The following is a 19,974-nucleotide window of genomic DNA, read 5'->3' as shown; positions in this document are numbered from 1 at the left end:
AGCTACTCCCTCCCTTCATTTATCACACCTCCATAGGTAGGTATGTCAAGTAATTGGTCTACGGCTGTTTAACAGAATGTCCCTTACTTCCTCTGAGCAGGTCATTTTGGCTTCTGGGAGCCATGGAATAGCCACATCTTGAGGTGGAGTCTTGTCAAGTTCAGATAGTGAACCTGGCCCACATCTTGTGAGAGATGATGAGGTAGAAGAGGAAGTGTGTGATGGGCACACAGCCATCTTTAGGAGGTAAAGGAACCAGTTCGCCAGATCCACGTGGGGGCTATCAAGATGACTTTGGAATTGTCCATTCTGATTTTGTGTATACTCATGATAGAAGAGGGGTCAGTGGGAAGGCGCACAGAAGGGGTGCGTCCCATTTGATGAGAAAGGCATCACCCAGAGAATGGGGATCCAATCCTGCTCTGGAGCAGAACTGTGGACATTTTGCATTTTGTGTTGTCCTGAGGAGCTCTACAGTTGGAAATCCCCACTGCTTGAATATATTCAGTAGTACTCAAGGATCCATTTCCCACTCGTGATCCTGGGAGAATTTTCTGCATAGTGCATCTTCCGTGGTGTTCCGGCATCCTGAGACGTCGATGTTGTGGCTGATGCACCAGATCCAAAGTAGCATGGCTTCCATTCATAGGTAGTGTGAATATGTCCCCCCATTACTGGTTTATAGAGAGCATGCAAGCATCATTGTCTGTGAGGATCTTTATGGTTTTGTTCTTGATCATAGGTAGGAAATGGGAGCATGTATTGTGAATTGCCTATAGCTCCAGTAGGTTTATATGTAAGAGGAATTCTGATGGGGACCAATAGTCTTGGATAGTGTGAGACTTTTTAAAATTGAAAAAGAGCCTGCACGTGTGCCTCCTAACCTAATAGGGAAGTGTCTAGTAATCATCACCGTTGGAGGGTTCTGTAAAAAGAGGACTCATGCACAAGCCTTGTTTGGTCGTGTCCACCACCGTAGGAGTCTTTTACTTTGTTTGGCATCATAAGACATTTGTTTATGCTGTGTCTTTGCAGAACGTAGACTGTTCAGAGCCAGGCTTGCCGGCATCGCATGTGCAGTCTGGCATATTTAACGATGAACATTGTTGTGGACATGTGGCCCAACAGTTGTAGGCAAGCCCTGGCCAATGTCTGCGGACTGTCTAACGTTGTGAGTAAAGTTGTGAATTGTTGTCAGGGCAGAAAGGCTGTAGCCTCCAGAAAACTGAGGCAGGCTTCAATGAACTCCATTTTCTGCACAGATGCTAATGTTGATTTTTGTGCATTTATTTGTAGGTCTAGACATGTGAAAAGAGCTACTGTGTTTTGAGTAGCTCCTAGTGCCCCTTGTTGAGTCAATGCTTTCAGTAAACAATCATTCAAATAGGGGAATATTATGATCCCTTGTCTGCGGAGGTGAGCCGCCACCACCAAAAATAGCCATTGGGCAGTGGAGAGTCCAAAAAGGGCAGTATTTTGTACTGAAAGTGGTCTGCTCCTAAAACAAACCCAAGGAACCTCCTGTGTGAGGGATATATTGTTATATGAAAATATGCATCATGGAGGTCGAGGGCTGAGAACCAGTCCCCTCTTTCCAGTGCTGTAATTACGGTTGCTCATGTAATCATCCTGAAGCGTTGGGTCTTCAGAAATTCATTGAGTTTTTGTAAGTCGAAACTGGGCCTCCATCCTCCAGTTTTTTTCGGGGTTAGGAAGTAATGTGAATAGAATCCCTTCCCTCTGTGTTGTGTTGGTACTGGTTCTACTAAGCCTAGGTATATGAGGTGGTTTACCTCCTGCCATAGCAGATGTTCATGAGAGGGGTCTCTGCAGAGGGACGAGGTGGGAGAGTGGATAGGAGGCTGCTGTAGGAGACCGTTGTCCAGGGGGAGTCCGTGATTTGGGCTCAGACACCAGGCACAGAGATTTCTCCATCATAAGGAGTTTCAACTGCAAGTCTCTCATCTTCCTGGTGCAGGCTTTCAGGTTATAGCAATGTGAGCACTTCTGTGGGATGTGTGACTCACCAAGGCAGTGGACACACTACGAGTGCCCGTCAGAGACTAGAATAGAGAGTCTGCACGTAAGGCAGAGTTTAAGGGGAGCTGGGCATGCCCTTCAGAGAAGGCTTTTTCCCCAGAAGGGAGAACAACTACTCTACTTGTTAGTCTTTAAGGTGCCACAAGTACTCCTGTTCTTCTTTCTACTCTGAAGGGTCACTAACAATTGAAACTTAATTTCCTAATATAAACGGGAAGTAAAATAAACAGAGAAGGAAAGGAAACTATAAGATAATCAACAATTAACTTAATGCTATTTAGGTTGGGTACCAAGGCACTCCTAAGTGCTCTGACTCAAGCCAAAGGCAGTAGAGAAGGAACTGGGGGCGGGTGTTTGGTCTCACAGTGCTTTATAACCACCTGAGGCACTGTAAGGCGGAGACAGAGCATATGTGACCCAATCAAGCACTGCTACTACAAATCTCTGATTGCAAGCGCCGGGGCACATGACTACCTTAAATGGAGCACCCACAGGGATACTTCTCGAAGAAGAATCTTTTAGTTCATGCCTACAGGGTCCACATGGGGTAGTTACAGTGCAGCACTTTGGTGCATACTGCTATTCAAATCCCTGTAGTTAGAACTGTGGGGCAGTGTAGACATGCCCTAAGTTATTCATAGGATTGTTTTCGGCATCCAGAAGATTCCTTCTGTGTTGACAGAAAAAGAGAGGCCTCTTTGGTAAGAGATTTTTTTTCCGTATATTAACTTCTGCTTTATTTCAGCATCTCACTTGTAAAACCATATTTCATCATCAGTAACGTAGTATTTGTTAGATCAAATTCTGGGGATGCACATTAGTCAGAAGTTTGCAATCTATTCTCACATCTGTTTTCTCAGATCTTTGGGAATTATGAAGCATGGATCAAGTATAATTTCATGCTTTCTAAAGTACTGTTTAAATTCATTCCTTTTTTGTACCTATTTCATTCAATCTCTTTTTTCTTGTTCTCCTCCCTCCTCCACCCTCCCACCCCCCTTTCTCCAAAACAAATCATTCAACTTTTATCATTCTGCCAGGCGTTCCTTGAAAACTCTTCCTTTACCCATCTCCTGATTTCTTCTCCTCCAAATATAACCCACTTTACCTGGTAATCCATCTTAATTATCAGTAATCCCCACTTTCGGCTAGCATCTTGTACTTGAATGGACTATTTAGGACTTAAATCCTGCTCCCACTGAAGTCAATGGGAGATTTTCTATTACCTTCAATGAGAGCAGAGTCACACCCTTTGACTGTAACTCTTCAGGTCGAAGAATGCTCACCTAGCTTTGTAACAACGTATGGCACTGAATATATGATTTTGAAAATAGTAATACTGCAGTGCATTTATTCAGCTTTTCATAGCAATATCTGCAGAACTGCTGCACCAAGCAACATCTTCAAATGACTCATATGTAGTTTAATTCAATGACCTATTTCTTGGCAGGAAAACATAAAGCACACATACCAAAAAGGCACAGTATTTATCCCCATCTTTTCTTAAGTATATTCAGGTCATGAATACAATAAAGTAATAGCATCACCCTTCACCATATTAGTATTTGGGATACAAGCTGTGTCTGATGAGTTAGCAGCTTAGCCAATTAACAAAAAACAAAACATCTCAAGATACTGTAAGCCTGGGCAAGAAAATGATAGGTACCGAGTTCTCTCAATCCCCAGTGAAGCCAATGAAAATGGAATCTACTCAGCATCACGTAGGAGAAACTTAACAACTCACAGGATGGTGTCCTGTCGGTATATAGTAGAATGATGATGTAAAATCATGTAGTTCTATCAGACTCACTCGACAGTTGCTAGGCTGGGAATATGTATTTCCCCCATAACAGAATTTCAGCAGTCACTAAAAAGTGTCCCAATGGAATGTCTTATTAAAGGCACTTTTTGAAACACAGTTATAAAAGGGTCACTTCAAAAATGCAATCAGTAAATACAGGTAGGAAAAAAACTGCCTCCTTCCTACAAATATTTATTTTCTTCTTATATGTTATACACACATTAGATGTTATAGATCATACTGTATTGTATTTTTTAAGATATAATTATTTCTATAATGCCATAACATGTGTCTGATACTTTATAGACAGAAAACTTTACAAATAAGTTATAAATGTATTAAAAAAGAAGAAACTGTCTTTTTTTAAGGAAACACTTTAGACCATTAAACAGATTTATGCATTGTAAACGGAAGATTACCAGCCTATTTTATTTGAGAGGAAGAATGTAGTTTGTATTAGCTGTTGATTCATAAAAGAATACATGCAATTTTGTGGCTGTGTCAGATTTTTATGAGACTTGAATATGTAGTAAAAGCAATAGTGCAGGTCCACTTTCTGATCTTGCTGTATTAATTACCATCCTGCAAAAGGATCAATGTAGTGCTATGAGGGTCTGCCTTAGTGAATCCCTTTGCAGGGTCAGGGCCTTATTTACAGTCAAGAACAAGCAAAATAAAAATGACATAGGAATTGCCCTGCTAAAATGTACAAATAGAACAGACCCTCTAATCCAACATCCTGTCTCTAGCAAAGTCCAACTGCTAAAATGAGAAAATAATTCCTTCAGATGAAAGGATGAAAGCCTGATAATGAATCTAACTATGTGATTTACAAGGAAGGGAGATTTATTCTTGATATGAACTGGGATTGAGTTTATGACACAAAGGATGAGACAGAAAGAGAGAGAGATTTACCCTGAGCCACTATTTACATCTGTCACAAACCAGCAATTTTCTGTATATCATCTTATTCCTTGAACATCTACTCTGTTCAGGTCTAAAGCTGCTATTTCTGATCTTATTCCTGCCCATCCTTTTAAAAGTGATGTACTTGTCACAGAATTACAGGCTTCTGTCTTCCAGCTCTCTTGGGTGAAGAACACATCTCTCCCCGCCTGACTGGGAATTTTAAGGCTGCATAACTCCCTGGATTACAATGTGATATTCCCAGCCAGAAAGACAGCCTAAAAAAAGGCCAACATCTGTGCTTTGTTTTCTCTCTGAAGGTTATGATCTGTATATTGTCCGCAGTTATAAGTTACCATGCAGCTCCTTCTAAGCAAGCATATTTATTCTGAAGGTAAAAGCATTACAGAGAAAACACATTAAAACAATAAAAGAACCTACATCTATACTAAACATCTTACCAAAGGTTACCCCCAACTCTAACCTAGGGCTCTGGTAGGTTTTAGTCCTTCAAAACGCAGAACTGGGTTTTCTCAATGATTACAAGTTATCTATCTTAGATTCACAACCAGAACATAGGCTGGGCAAATCTGCCATTTATTTATATAGCTAAGGCCTTTGATCTTGGCCTTCTGTAGCAGGCAATCAGCAGGTAATGACCCTCTCCTCAGGGGGCTGCTTCAAAAAGCAGTGTTTTGCATAACAGAAGTAGGGGGATTTGTAACATCTCCTAAGGGATTCCCCAGGAAATCCACTTTAATTATCCCAAAAGTCCATACTTGTCTGGCACATTTTCAATATAGTCTTTCAAACTCCCATACACTTATCAGGCCTCACAGGTGGCACATCTCCCCACTACGGAAGCTATATACAATTCCAGCACATCTTAATACGATAAAGTCTTCCAAGGTTATTCCAGGAGATTGCTGAATCAGGGTCTCAGTGCATAGCAATGTACAGCATCTACCTTCTCCATGGATGAGACTGTTGTGACAGATATGGCAATGTATTTAAGCATATGTCTAAAGGTATGTCTTACACTGCAACTGGGGGCATGAGTGGCAGCTTGCATAGTTGCACTGCCCTAGCTGTACTCTGCTAGTTATAATGTGAGCTTCAGCACTGGCTGCACACATTAATACCAATCAGCTTGTACAGCCTGCGCTGAGCCTCATGTTGTGGCATCATCTCCGCTATTTTTAGCGAGCTATCTAGCCTACATGAGCTCCCATTCACTGTAGATGTACCCTAACTGTCACACTGGAAGATTTGCATATTTAAAGAAAGGCACTCTCTTATGTGTCTTGTTGAATTGGTATGCAAAACACACAGTATATTGAAATCAAGCACCAACCATTTTCCTTTTTGAAACAGTAATATACCTGCATAAAACTAACACGTGTCTGAATTTAGAGATCACAGTTTATCAAACAGTAAATATATTTGTCCTTTACATCCAAGGCATTGTTAACAAAAACTATTTTGCATGCTGAAATTGTTCTAGAAGTATTTTGCAAGATTTTTACTGGTATTTTTATCAATGTTTTTGTTCATAGTTATAATCCATCTTAGTGTATGGATCTGAAGTGGGGTGGGTGGGACAACAATTTAAAAGCAAAAGTTTCCAAAGAATGAAATTTGATTGTTGTTGTGCAATAATTTCTAAAACACTTGTCACTGTCACTTGTACTCACTGCCTTTACATATTAACAGAAAATGAGACAAGACAAGGAAATAAAACATATATTTAATCTATATTAATCTCTTTACTGATGTAGTTACCGTTAAGTCTTTCTTATATTTTTTTTTCAAATTCTGCAAATTAAATAAGCCATGTAATTCCCTTTTTGCCCCTAAAATTATTAAATTACCTGTGACCTGCTTAAGCCAAATAACTGTAAAAAACAAGATCCATTAAAATATTACTAAAACAAGACTATTTGTGTACCCAGTGTCTTAAAAATCTGCTAATTATTTTTTTCTCTTCTGAAGTACTAAGCTTTCATTGTAATAGACCCATTCCCATGGAGTTTATCCATGGATTATAGCCTCACCACTCAAATGCTTTATTGCTGTTTCATAATTAAACTCGGAGCTTCACTGTCTCCAGGCACACTAGGGAAGGAGACAGCCAGTGTGCCATGTCTGACCTAAAAATGCTTAATCTTAAGAGTCACAGCCAGACCCATCAAAGTATCCATAGATCGTATAAAATGGTGCATTACTCTGGAGAGCTTCCAGTTTCATTACATTTTTTTAATCATTATCAGGAAAAAGAAAAGTATAAGTGTTAAATGGAGTAAAAAATTTAAATACTTCATAAGACTCTAACACTAATTGTTTCTGTAGTTCCCATTTTTTGCTGCAACATAATTAATTTGCTATTTCAGTTTGGTTTGTTTTTAAAACAGCATGAGTATGAGAGACTCCATATGGGACTGAACGGAATACAAAGCACTTCCCCCACTAATTCAGTAGTATGACTATCGCTTAGATCAATAGCAGTCAAAACTCGTTATTAGCCATGGGATATTTAATAATTTCTCAAAGAGCAGGCAACCTAAATTACTAGTAGACCACAACCAGGTCTCAGTTACAAGTAGACTACAATCACAATGGATATTAATGGACACCCTTGACAGCAGTCTCTGCAGAAATACTGAGAACTAAATGGACATGGAGACTGAACTAGCTGCTCCTGGGTGAGTCATACTGTTGAGGTATGTGTGCACAGAAGCTTGTTACCCATGCTCTACCTTGTTTGCATAAAAAAAAGGGCTTCAGTCTGCAGATAATGACCCTGGGACCATTTGTTAGCATTGCATTGGAACAAAAAATAAACATAATTTGGAAGTGTTTAGCTGAGCCAGTTTTAAATCTTAAAGAGAGACTACTCATTGCCCTTTTTGATAATGGCAGAGGACAGAATTCAAAAGAAAAAGTTTATCGGTAACTCCTGGGAAAAGAAAATAGAAAGGTTACTCAAATTCTTAAAAATTAGTCTTTTCAATTAACATTGCAAGCAATGTAATCCATCTGACTCCAGAAAACTGTGGAGTGCTGGTGGTTGGCAGATTGATGTTTGTTGTTGTTAAATTTATTGACAAGCTGCAAAATTAACTTATAGTCAACTCAGAAATCTGATCTCAGATAAGGCTTTAGGCCCCTTTCAGCCTGTTACATACAAAATTTGCACCAACTGTAATAATTTTTAAAAATTAGTGAAACTGGTACTAACCTCTTTGTGGACCCTCTTAAATTGATTTAAATCTAACTTATATTGGAGTCAGCGGGAGCTGCAGGTGCTCCACATTTTAGAAAATTTGCTGTGTGTGTTTAGCATGAAGACAGCAGAACACTGAGCTCTTCATCATGGAATAATCGACTGGAATTTCAAACTTAGCTATCTAGCAATTTAACACGCAGAGACCAGAGCAACAAATGCACTATGAATGGTGCAGATGAACAGAAGAAGCAATGACAGTTACAAGTGGATGATAGAATAACATGGACAATGACAGTGAAGGCTCTGAATACTGGCTAATCAACTGGGCCAAAGGGGGTAACAATAATATTTTTTATGTACAATTATCCACAGAGGAAAGTAAATGGTATTTTGTACCAAAACAGACATCCTCGAAACTGGGGGTAATTGTCTTGGGCTATGATTTATGAAACCTGAAGTCAAAAGGACAGACACCTGTAGTACCCAAAACTAAAAAGTGATTAAATGCTTCTAATTTCTCCAGAGAAAAAAACCTTCTAATTTCCTGCTGTTGGCAGGGAAAAGATAGTTTAGCAACTCTTGCACTCAGATATACCAAGTGGACTACAGGAGATGGATCGCTTGATGACTACCTGTTCTTTCTGTTCGTTCCCTCTGAAGCAACTGGTATTGGCCACTGCTGAAAGACAGGATATTAGGCTAGATGGACCTTTGGTCTGACCCAGTATGACCATTTCTTATGATCTCTCTCTCTCTTTCTCTCTCTTTTTAACCTTGACAAAAGCTTAGAACAATTTGGACAACAAGAACGGAAGTGAAAGTAGTTCAAGAATCTAAGGAATTCATCCTGTCCATTATCAGAGGGGTAGCCGTGTTAGTCTGGATCTGTAAAAGCAGCAAAGAATCCTGTGGCACCTTATAGACTAACAGACGTTTTGCAGCATGAGCTTTCGTGGGTGAATACCCACTTCTTCGGATGCAAGTCTTGCATCCAAAGAGGTGGGTATTCACCCACGAAAGCTCATGCTGCAAAACGTCTGTTAGTCTATAAGGTGCCACAGGATTCCATCCTGTCCATCAAAACATATTTTAGGCAGAGCAATCCCACAAAGCACTATGTTTTTAAAGCCTTTAGTGGCTATCAGGAGTTGGGAGAAATAATACAGCAAAACAGCTAACTCTAAGAATTGATTGGGGTGTCAGAAAAAGAGGTGCTGGATAAGCAATCTCATTAAAAACACCTACTGTACCAGAGGGCATGAGAATAACAAATGTTGAACCTATATTGTAAAACAGGCTGTGTGGATGATCAAGGGAATTACACATCAGTAAGCTTTACATTTATACCAGGTAAATAGGATGAAATGATGATTAAGAACAGAATAACAAAACACCTTAAAGATCATAATACGAAAAGATCTAATCAGCACAGCTTCTGCAAAAGAATATCACACCTCACTAACCTATTAGAATTCTTTGAACATCTCAAACTATTGGATAAAAGAGAAACCAGCTGACAGATTATCCCAACAGGTTCTTGGAATACATTGGAGACAGTTTTTTATTTCAGAAGGTGGAGGAAGCAACTAGGAGAGAGGCTGTTCTAGATTTGATTTTTGACAAATAGGGAGGAACTGGTTGGAAAATTTGAAAGTGGATGGCAGCTAGGGTGAAAGTGATGATGAAATGATAGAGTTCATGATTCTAAGGAATGGTAGAAGAGGAAGCAGCAGCATAAAGATCATGGATTTCAAGAAGGCAGACTTTAGCAAACTCAGGGAGTTGGTAGGTAAGATCCCATGAGGGCAATTTAAGGGGAAAAATACTTTGAGACAGTTGGCAGTTTTTCAAAGAGACATTATTAAGGGCACAAGAACAAACTATCCCCACTACATAGGAAAGATTGGAAGTATGGCAAGAGAACACGCTGGCTTAACCTGGAGATCCTCAATGATCTGAAACTGAAAAAAAGAGTCCTGAAAAAAGTGGAAACTAGGTCAATTTATGAAGGATTAATATAAACAAACAACACAAGCATGTAGGGACAAAATTAGAAAGGCCACGGCACAAAACGAAAGTAAACTAGCTAGAGACATAAAAGATAACAAGAAAACATTTTACAAATACATTAGAAGCAAGAGGAACACCAAGGACAGGGTAGGCCCTTACTCAATAACGGGGGAAAGATAATAGCAGGAATATTGTAAGCCAGACATATGAAGTTATGCTTCCACTTTACTCAGGTGGAGTATTGCATCCAGTTCTGGGCGCCACATTTCAGAATTGATGTAGACAAATTGGAAAAAGTCCAGAGGAGAGCAACAAAAATGTTTAAAGGTCTAGAAAACATGACCTATGAGGACAGATTGAAAAAATTGTATTTGTTTAGCTTGAAGAAGAGAAGATTGAGGGGGGACATGATAACAGTTTCAAGTACATACAAAGTTTTTACAAGGAGGAAGGTGAAAATTTGTCCTCCTTAACCCCTGAGGATAGGGCAAAAAGCAAAGGGCTTAAATTGCAGCAAGGAACATTCAGATTGGACATTAGAAAAAACTTCCTAACTGTCAGAGTAGTTAAGCAGTAGAACAAATTAGCTAGGGATGTGGAATCGCCATCACTGGAGGTTTTTAAGAACAAGTTAGACAAATACCTGTCAGGAATGGTCTAGTTATTACGTAGTCCTGCCTTGAGTGCAGGGGACTGGACTAGATGACCTATTAAGGCCCCTTCCAGTCCTACACTTATGATTCTATAATTTATTAGCTTTCAAAAGGCCTTTGACAAAGGCTTGCAGAAGAAGCTGCAGAAGTAACTAAGTAATCATGAGATGAGAGAGAAAGTATTGTCAAGGATCAAAACCTGCCTAAGAGACAGAAAACAAAGGAGCAGGAATAAATGGTGAGCTTTCATCACAGCAAAAATTTAACAGCTGCATGCCTCAAGGTTCTGTACTACTGTTGGTGTTGTTTAATATCATTGCTAACAATCTGAAAAGTGGCTACATTTTCAGATGACAAATTATTTTGTGTATTCAAGCCCAGAGAAAACTGAGGAACTTCAGAGGGACTTAAACAAACCATGTGAATGGACAACATGATAACAGATTGCTTGCATCCGAAGAAGTGGGTATTCACCCACGAAAGCTCATGCTGCAAAACTTCTGTTAGTCTATAAGGTGCCACAGGATTCTTTGCTGCTTCTACAGAACCAGACTAACACGGCTACCCCTCTGATACATGATAACAGATGAAGTACATTGTTGATAATGCAAAATAATGCACACTGGAGGGAAATTTTTAAATATTCATACACCTTATAGGGATCTAAATTAACTGTATCAACTCAGGAAAGGGACCTCACTCGTGCATCACTGAACAGTTCAAAGAAGGCCTCTGTATAATGTGTAGTTTCCATCAAAAAAGCAAACAAAATGTTAGGATGCATAAAGAATGGGAGAGAAAATAATATTATGATCCCATTATATAAATCAGTGGTTTCCCATCATCTGGAGTACTATGTGCAGTAGTGGTTACCCCACCTCAAAAATTATATTGCAGAATTTGAAGGGGTCAGAGATGACTGGTGAGAATGCACAGGGGCATGGAAAAACTCTCTCCTGAAAAAAAGACTGGGAATGTTTATCTTAGAAAATAGGTAAATGAGAGGGGAGGTGACAGAAATATAGAAAATAATAAGTGGTCCAGTTAGAGAAAGTAGATTGGAAGCTTCTGTTTTCCCTGTTTTGTAACACTGGAAGAAGGGATTGTTCAATTAAACTGAAACCCAGCAAATTCAAAACTGATAAAAGGAAATACTTTTTCACACAGTATTAGACTATGGAACTCCTTGCCACAGAATGTCATTGAAGCCAAAAACAAGCAAAATTCAAAGAGATTAGACACCTATTTGGATAACAAAATATCTAGAAAAATAAAACAACAAAACAAATTATAAGGGATATAAAACCTCTTGCTTCAGGAAGCGAATTTCTAATTATGTAGGGTAAGGACAAGACTTCCAAAAGGAGCAGATTATCCCATATCTACCTACTGTAAAATTTCTTGCACCTTCCTTTGAAGCATCTGGTGGTGGCCACTGTCAGAGGCAGAATACTGGACCATAGGTCTGATCAAGTGTGGCAATTCATATGTTCCTAGCAGAGACTGGTCCAAAATATGGTTTCATTATTTCCTTTATTACCCACAGAAGTGACTAGCCAGCAGAATTAAACCACTGAAGTTTTTCCCATTACTTGATGATTTAGAAGAGATAAAGGAAATGAGCATTTATGGTTTTGTGGGCATGTGCAGGAAGGGTTAGAAGTACAACTTAACAGCTAAGAGCTAAAATTCAGACCCTACTGTTAACCATCTTTCAGGCACCCCTGTTATGGCAGGTGATATCGGAACTAAAATTTTCCAGACATCAGTTAGGACTAAAAATAGGTGCTATACCACCTGGTGCCTGTGCATTTCATATGACTGCACTAAGCCAGGTGGATTTGCAGTAACCATAGCATTTTACATACACCTGTAGATCAATGACTGAAAATAAATGTGGTTAACATTTATGTGCATTTTTAAAATGTTTTGAAGTTATTTAATGTACTTCTTTTTAATGAAAAGGCAAGACAGTGAGAGACACTGAAGATAAAAGCTATATTGTCAAAACTTGAAAAAGATTCCTTTTAGCAGTTATATTTGTTATCCTGAGGAGCTTCATATTAATTTGGATCTGCCTTTCCTAGAACCATCATAATTAAATGTAGAAACATTCCTACTAAGTATATCCACTTGAGCCAATGGAAAATAATTCCCACACAAGACCCCTCAAATGCTCCAACTGATTAGAGTCCCACTGCCACATCTTGGAGAAAACTCCATATCTAACAGAATGAAGAGTCATTTGCACAATAATAAAGTAATTTTCCTGAATAAAGGTATGAGGCACCCTTATTTCCCCTGTTCAAAAATCCAAGTAGAGTTAGGATACAAAGGAAAGAAAGGCGAAATTGGACACTGTTCCATCTCCAATTAGGCTATGGGTATAGGAGTCTGATTCACCCTAATGCCCTCCCCACAAAAGGAACAGCTTGTGCTTTTACATTCCTCAGCTTGTATTGAAATGACAGCTAGAGATGCCTCTTTACCCAATAAAGGCATTTCCAGACTTTTGGTAATGCCTTATTGGGTGTTCCATTCCACCATGGTGGGGAAAGGGGGGTTCCTGCGCTTCCTGTCATTACCTTTACTAACATTAGACAGATGGACCAGGCAAATGGAAGCCCTGAAAATATTTTTTAAATTTTAGAATGTCCAAAGAGGTGTTTCTCAACCCCACTTCTCCCCTTTTCATTATTTAATATTTGATACGTCCTTTAAGTCCAACAGGACTAGTTTTCTTTTGCCCTGCATCTCATGTAGGCATTTAGACCAGTTCAAAGCAGGTGTGAAACATTGCACCATTGTGATTTGGTAGTGTTTTGCACACACTTTGCTCTGACACAAATTACTACACACTGTGCAGGGCGATGGAGAAACAAGTCCAGCTTGCTCATTGCATTACCCTACTATCAAACCATGTCAGCACAATTATGGATATCCACATCGTGACCATTTTTTGTTTGTAGAACAGGATAACACAAGTATAGCATGGAGCTGAGGAACAGGACCATATTATGTTATGATTAGGAACTAGGCTGTAAGACCAGTCCCTAAAATGGCTATAGAACCACACTATTCCATGCACACTAAAAACAGAAAATGGTATTAAAATATGAGTGCTTCTTATTTAATCAGACAGCCATGTACTGACACAGTTATACTCTCAGTGTACATGGGCCCACAGATTCTCTAAAATAAGTAGTATTCCAAAGTAGAAATCTAATATTGCTATTGAATTGCTGAGCATAAGACACCCACATTTCTAAACAGCTCACTGAGGCAGAGGTTGTACACTGTTTTTGGGGGGGGAGGGGACCCAAACAAGCTAAGCAGACTACTTAGGGAGCAACATAGGCACTTAGAACCTGATTCAAAACCTGATGAAGTCACTAGGGCCTGGTCTACACTGGGGAGGGGGGTGTGTGGAGGGGTGTCGATGTAAGATACGCAACTTCAGCTATGGGAATACCGTAGCTGAAGTCAAAGTATCTTATTCCGACTTACCTCCTGTCCTTACCGCGCGGGATCGACGTCCGCGGCTCCCCCGCCGACTCTGCTACTGCCGCTCGCTCTGGTGGAGTTCCGGAGTCGATGGGTAGCTCGTTTGGGGATCGATATATCGCGTCTAGATGAGACGCGATATATCGATCCCCGATAAATCGATCGCTACCCGCCGATACGGCGGGTAGCCTGGACGTACCCTAGGAATCCTTTACTTTACTTCAGTGGATTTTGCATCAGGTCCTCAGAGACTGAAAAAGGAGAGGACTGCACTGCTCATCAGTACAAATCTGTCCACTAGGCACTATTTGTCAGAAAGGAGGTTTGTCTGGGGGTTGAGATATTCATGGGTAGAAATAATTATGAAGAACAAACTGAAATAGATGTTATGTTACATGCTTTATTAGCTGGCTTCTTTCTATTTTATTTTATTTCCCTTCAAATCTCTTCCCTTTCCTCCCACTTCATTTCGGTGAGAAAGTATTTCTGGTGAATAAGCATAACATTTAGTCTCACAAAATATTCTACAAATGTGCAATACACATTGTGTACATTTCAGATAAATCCAACCTTAATGCTGTGTTGTGTCTAATTTTAGGATGTGGGTTCTTCCCAAGGATAGTGCTTTTAGTGTATTAAAAATCTCAACATGCACCATTCTATCTCCAAAAAGATGTAAGACTAGAAGGGGTGAAGGGGAGAGAATATAAAGCTTTCCATAGAAAGCTGATTTTTTAAAGTGAAATGGCAAGTCTGAAATTTAAAATAAGAATGGATTTAAAAAAAATAAAACTAAATTACTATTTCACTGAAACTACTAAATATTCATGAAGGTGCATTTCCCTCTCCTAAGAGGCAGGAAAGAGTTATCTCATTCCAATCATTACTGGACAGCAGCACAGTGACCCATTAGGACAGAGGTTATTCCACCCAAAATAAACCTAAGTTAATAATGGGTGTCACACATTAGGACGGAGAATCAATAGCATGTTAACCACATCATCTATTTCTTTCTTGACAGATTTTTAGTGAACAAAATGCTTACAGGGGAAAGCTGAAGATAACCCAAAGAAACAGATAATGAAACTGGTTTGGGATACATTATTTCTTAAAGAAAGAAGAGAAAAGAGAGCTCTCAGTACTCCCCATGGAGAGGTGCTGAAAGGCAAAAAGTTTCTGGAACCTCTACCCTCAGTATTAGTCAAAGGGCAAGGACAGAGATGTGCTATCCCACTGAGCTTTGCTGCTGTCAGACTATATCACACAAGCTCAAGGGGAGAAGACAAAAGACCAAGAAGGAGATGAGAGTTGGTAACAAATGGCAAGGGCCAGTATATAGTCCACTCCAGAAGAATTACAGACCCAGCTATAATTTAAATAAATAAATAAAACTTCTTAGTGAAAGCTCTGCCCAGGCTGGAAGACCTAGTAAGATATGAAAATAATACACTATCCACAGCTGTCAACACTGTGGCTCCAAAGACATCTTCCCCAGTACCTTCTTCACTATCTCCATGGTTCTCAAAAAAGCCCTGAAAAATGAAGTGAAAAAACAAAATATCCTTCAGAATTCTCCAACCTATTCCAGAATCCAGCACCAACCTCTGTAAGGAAATCCAAAAGAAAAGCACATAGAAGACAACTCACATCAAAGATGGACACTCTGGAGTTCAAGATATGATAGCCAAGAACAGAAAAAACAGTATTACATCCTTTTTTCAAAAAACACAACAACAACAACAACAAACCCTCTCTATTCATCTCATAGGCATTCTTAGATACACTGAAAGAAATTTGGGCCAGTAACAGAGACACACACCCATGCCTTTCTTCTACTGATGAAAGATAGCCAAAGAAACTTTGAACCTCTGCTCACACAGGTAGACTGCATTTCATCACCATCCTTCAGCTATCCCAATGCTGGACTGATAAATAGTTCTTGTCTAAAGCTAAAAACAGGCAAGATGGAAGTAGAATTTTAAATAGGTAATGAAAACCACTATGAAAAAATAGCTAACATTCCATCACCCTCACTAGAGGGCATCTGCCCCACTGTCATCAGAGTGGCATGCAGCAAAGAGGGCTTTCTGGACTCTTCACTGACAATAGACAGCCAAAAAGCAAAAAAGGCAGCCTTTTTCTACCTTCCCCTAGCCAAAAGATCACATACTATCTTGCCAGATGTGGATCTGGTAGTCCAGACTTTGTTATTGAAAATCACTGTATCTGGGAAGGAATTATAAATGCTAAAGAAACTTTAGTCGGTGCAACAACCTGACCTCCAACCTAGGCTGATAAAAGCACGCTTGCTGTGATTACATTAGCTACTCATCGAACACCAGAATGAGCAAGCCTCTGGAGTCTTCATCAGCAAAGCTTTCATCAGGCAGGCACGGGACCTCCTCAGAAATTGACTCTTACTATGTGACCAAGATCACCTGGGACTGCTAAAATCCTCAGGAAAAATGGAAAGGTTAATAGTTAGATTGAGAGTGGTGGGAGTTGCAGATAAGATGATGAAATCCTAGTACACCTCTACCCCGATATAACGCTGTCCTCAGGAGCCAAAAAATCTTACCGCGTTATAGGTGAAGCCGTGTTATATTGAACTTGCTTTGATCCACAGGAGTGTGCAGCCTCGCCCCCCCAGAGCGCTGCTTTACCCCGTTATATCCTAATTCATGTTATAGCGGGTCACGTTATATCGGAGTGGAGGTGTACCACTGAAGTCAATGGTAGAATTTCCATTGATTTCATGGAGCAGGATTTCACCCAGTGTCTTCTTGGCAGCTAGTCCTTGGCTTTAAAGCACCTTTCCATGAGAGTTAAAAATTTTCACAAAACCTCACCACTTTCGGGGGCGGGGGGGACGGGGACATAACAGACTGATCTTTATCACTTATTTCCCATAATAAAATAATTTAAAACATTTACAAAACATTCAGCCTTCCCTTAGGAGCGTGAAAAGACGACAAAATTCTAGGTTTTTGTATAAAACTCCGATATGGATTTATATAAACTTGTAATGCCCTCACTCATATGCCACTGTATAAATAAGGTATAAGTACAAAGACAGTGAGGTTGAAACCAACTAAGAATAATATGGTTAGCAAAAAACCCAATTATTTTAATACAGTTGAGGATCAGAATTATCTATTTAAGAATAGGGAATAAAAATCACACTTAGTGATAATCATCCAGGAAATTTAACTTAAAAGAATATGACACATTAAAAGATAAACTACAGCATAAAATAAAGATGATTGAAAATAAGGACAGTTGATATTCACCTTCACTATTTTTTTAATGTTCTGTATCAGCATTTTATGAAACAAATATCAAATATATTAAAAGCTGATAAAAAATGTGCATGAAACTGTGTTCAGAATTATCAACAGTTAATATAATGTTGTCAAGACACTACAGGCTATTTCATTAATACACTTCCATATAAAGGAAAATGAGAAACAACTTTATTGAGAGCATTCTTGATTGTCTTAGTTACAGTCTTTTTATAGCTTTCAAGGCTACAGTTATGATAAAGGCACCATACCGTGAAGCTGTTGTTGACGTTTTTTGTGCTTGATTCAGCTACACTGGCATCTGACAGGTCAACTTCATCAAATATTAGAGACTGTGAACGGAAAATAACACAAACACATTAAATACCACTTTTAAGCACACTTACTCTACTGCTCTTTCACTTCCACATTATTGTTTTAGGAATCAAATGAAAAAAGTAGAAAAATTACTAAGCAGATAAATCTTTCTAATTTCATCTTCCAGAGGGAGCCATGTAACAATCGGATCAGTAGGAAAATTCAAAAACTTAAGCAGGCTGAAAATGAATTTTATCCCAGTCAAAACAGTAATCTTCATTTCAAAATTTGAGAAAATTTACAATATGATATTCAGCCGTGGAGGGCCACATAAACATGCCATAATGGAGTCAAAGAAGAAAGATACATATAACAGTCTGGCAGAGTCTACTTTAAACATCACAGCCTATTTGCCAGCATTAAGTCTGCTGGGAAAGGGTTAAATGGGTTCTGCTGGCTCACTGAGGCTCATTGATGACCAGTAAAAAAATTCCAGTCATGTCTCTCTCCTCCCTTCCTGTGCTGTGGGCAAAAGAGAGTAAAAAAGAAACACACACACACACACACAGAGCTCATGGCAGGTAGTCTAAACTAAGGATGGTCCTGCAGTTGAGGCAGGTATGACTGGGACGGCAGGGGATCTGGATTTAATTCCCAGATCTGCCTCAGTTTCCCATCTGTAATATATGAATGATCCTGCCATTTTCCCACCCCTTGTCTGTCTTGTTAATTAAGGCTGTCAGTTCTTCAGGGCAGTGACTGTACAACTGTGCCTAGCTTGGGTGACTCATGCCCCCATTCTTACCTATGTGACTCCTTTGATGCACCATGCAGCTCAGTCGCAGGGGATTGTAGTGCATTATGGGAAATGCAGTGGGGTCAAGGAGGCTAATCAATAGGAGCAAAGGTGGGCTTGAAGCACCTGAACTACCACTCCCAGAAGGCACCATGGGGGCTCACGCAGAAGCAGCTTAATGACAAACTGACTTGAAATTAAATGTTTCAATTCAGTTCAACAAACTGAAACATTTCCATTTGGATCAAACTGACCTGAAATGAAATATTTCATTTAGATTTTCCCTAACAGAAAGGAGAGTAATTTCTGAAAATGAAATTTTCCCACTGAAAATTTCAGTTTTTCAGAACTTAATTTTCCATTGAAAAATTCATTTCAAGGGATGACTCCTGACTAGTATTATTTAGCATAATCATTTAAGTATCTTTCAGGACAGTGCCCTTCAGACAATAGCAGCTTGAACGTTGAGGTTTAACATTTGAACAATATCCCTCCAATGTTTTTTTCCTTTTTAAAATTTATTTTCCTAAGTAAAAAACACAGAAATCAGCTTATTAACATTATTTGACTAATTTGTTTAAAAAGGGTAAAAGAACAGAAAAAACACCATACCTAAAACTTAGAGGTGTATGTAACCTGTTTTCTTTTGCAAGTTAATTTTGTATACTAATTTTGATAAATAGCAAATTGGTTGTGAAAACAAATCACTGTTAAATTGATGTTCTAATTTTAATAAACCTAAGAGACAATTGGTGGTACAAGCATAAGGCATTCGTTCCCATAAGGCAGTCTCTTATATCCTTACCTTTGAATCCTTGGCATAGTAAAGGGTACGGCCTCGAAGTTTGAAATAACGTTTTTTCCACCTCTGAAAAGAACTTGTTTGCTTCAGTAGTAGCCCTTCCTTTATACTTGTCTGAAAACAAGAAAAAAATATTTAACTACATCAGACCTGGTACAAATATCCAAGTATCTAAATCTACTATATAAAAAAATTCTTAGACCTTTGTAAACAATTTTCTGTTCTGTATAAAGATATTCATTATTTTTATTTGTATTCATGTATATGAGATTATGATTGATTCTCTCATTTGACAATCAAACTATGCACAATTATTTTTAACAATGAGAATACTGGCAAAATGTTAATTTTGTGTACGCACTCAAAAAGCAGTGGAGATATACACTGAAAATGCAAATAACTATTCTGGAGATTAAATTGCTATTTAACTGTATTACTTCTATAATTCCAAAACCACAATATTGTAGTGAGAAATGATTGGCAGTTGCACAATTCTGAAAAAAAATATTAGCTATCTATGCCATATAAGCACATACAGATCCTACTCGGTGGCATCTGTATTCTTGCTACCCCTTTCTTCTAACTATTAAAATGGAAAAGAAGACACCAGCTGAAACTTGGAAGAACAGTGTCAAAA

At 38.9% G+C, this 19,974-nt stretch overlaps 1 protein-coding gene across 1 annotated transcript in view; it reads right to left on the bottom strand.

The window, feature by feature from the left end:
• Positions 1 to 19,451, bottom strand: part of DGKH (diacylglycerol kinase eta) — a 118,517-nt gene extending 99,066 nt beyond the window's left edge. The window contains exons 1-2 of the mRNA XM_045012714.1: positions 19,341 to 19,451; positions 17,694 to 17,774 (exon numbers count right to left, since the gene is read on the bottom strand). The gene's annotated coding sequence lies outside the window, so the exon portion shown is untranslated. The remainder of the gene's footprint in view (positions 1 to 17,693; positions 17,775 to 19,340) is intronic.
• Between the last annotated feature and the right edge of the window lie 523 nt (positions 19,452 to 19,974).

This window comes from Mauremys mutica, chromosome 1 (genome assembly GCF_020497125.1).
Source record: "Mauremys mutica isolate MM-2020 ecotype Southern chromosome 1, ASM2049712v1, whole genome shotgun sequence".
Classification (NCBI taxonomy): Eukaryota; Metazoa; Chordata; order Testudines; family Geoemydidae; genus Mauremys; species Mauremys mutica.
Note: the sequence above shows the minus strand (reverse complement) of the source record. Positions and strands in the feature narration are given on the sequence as shown.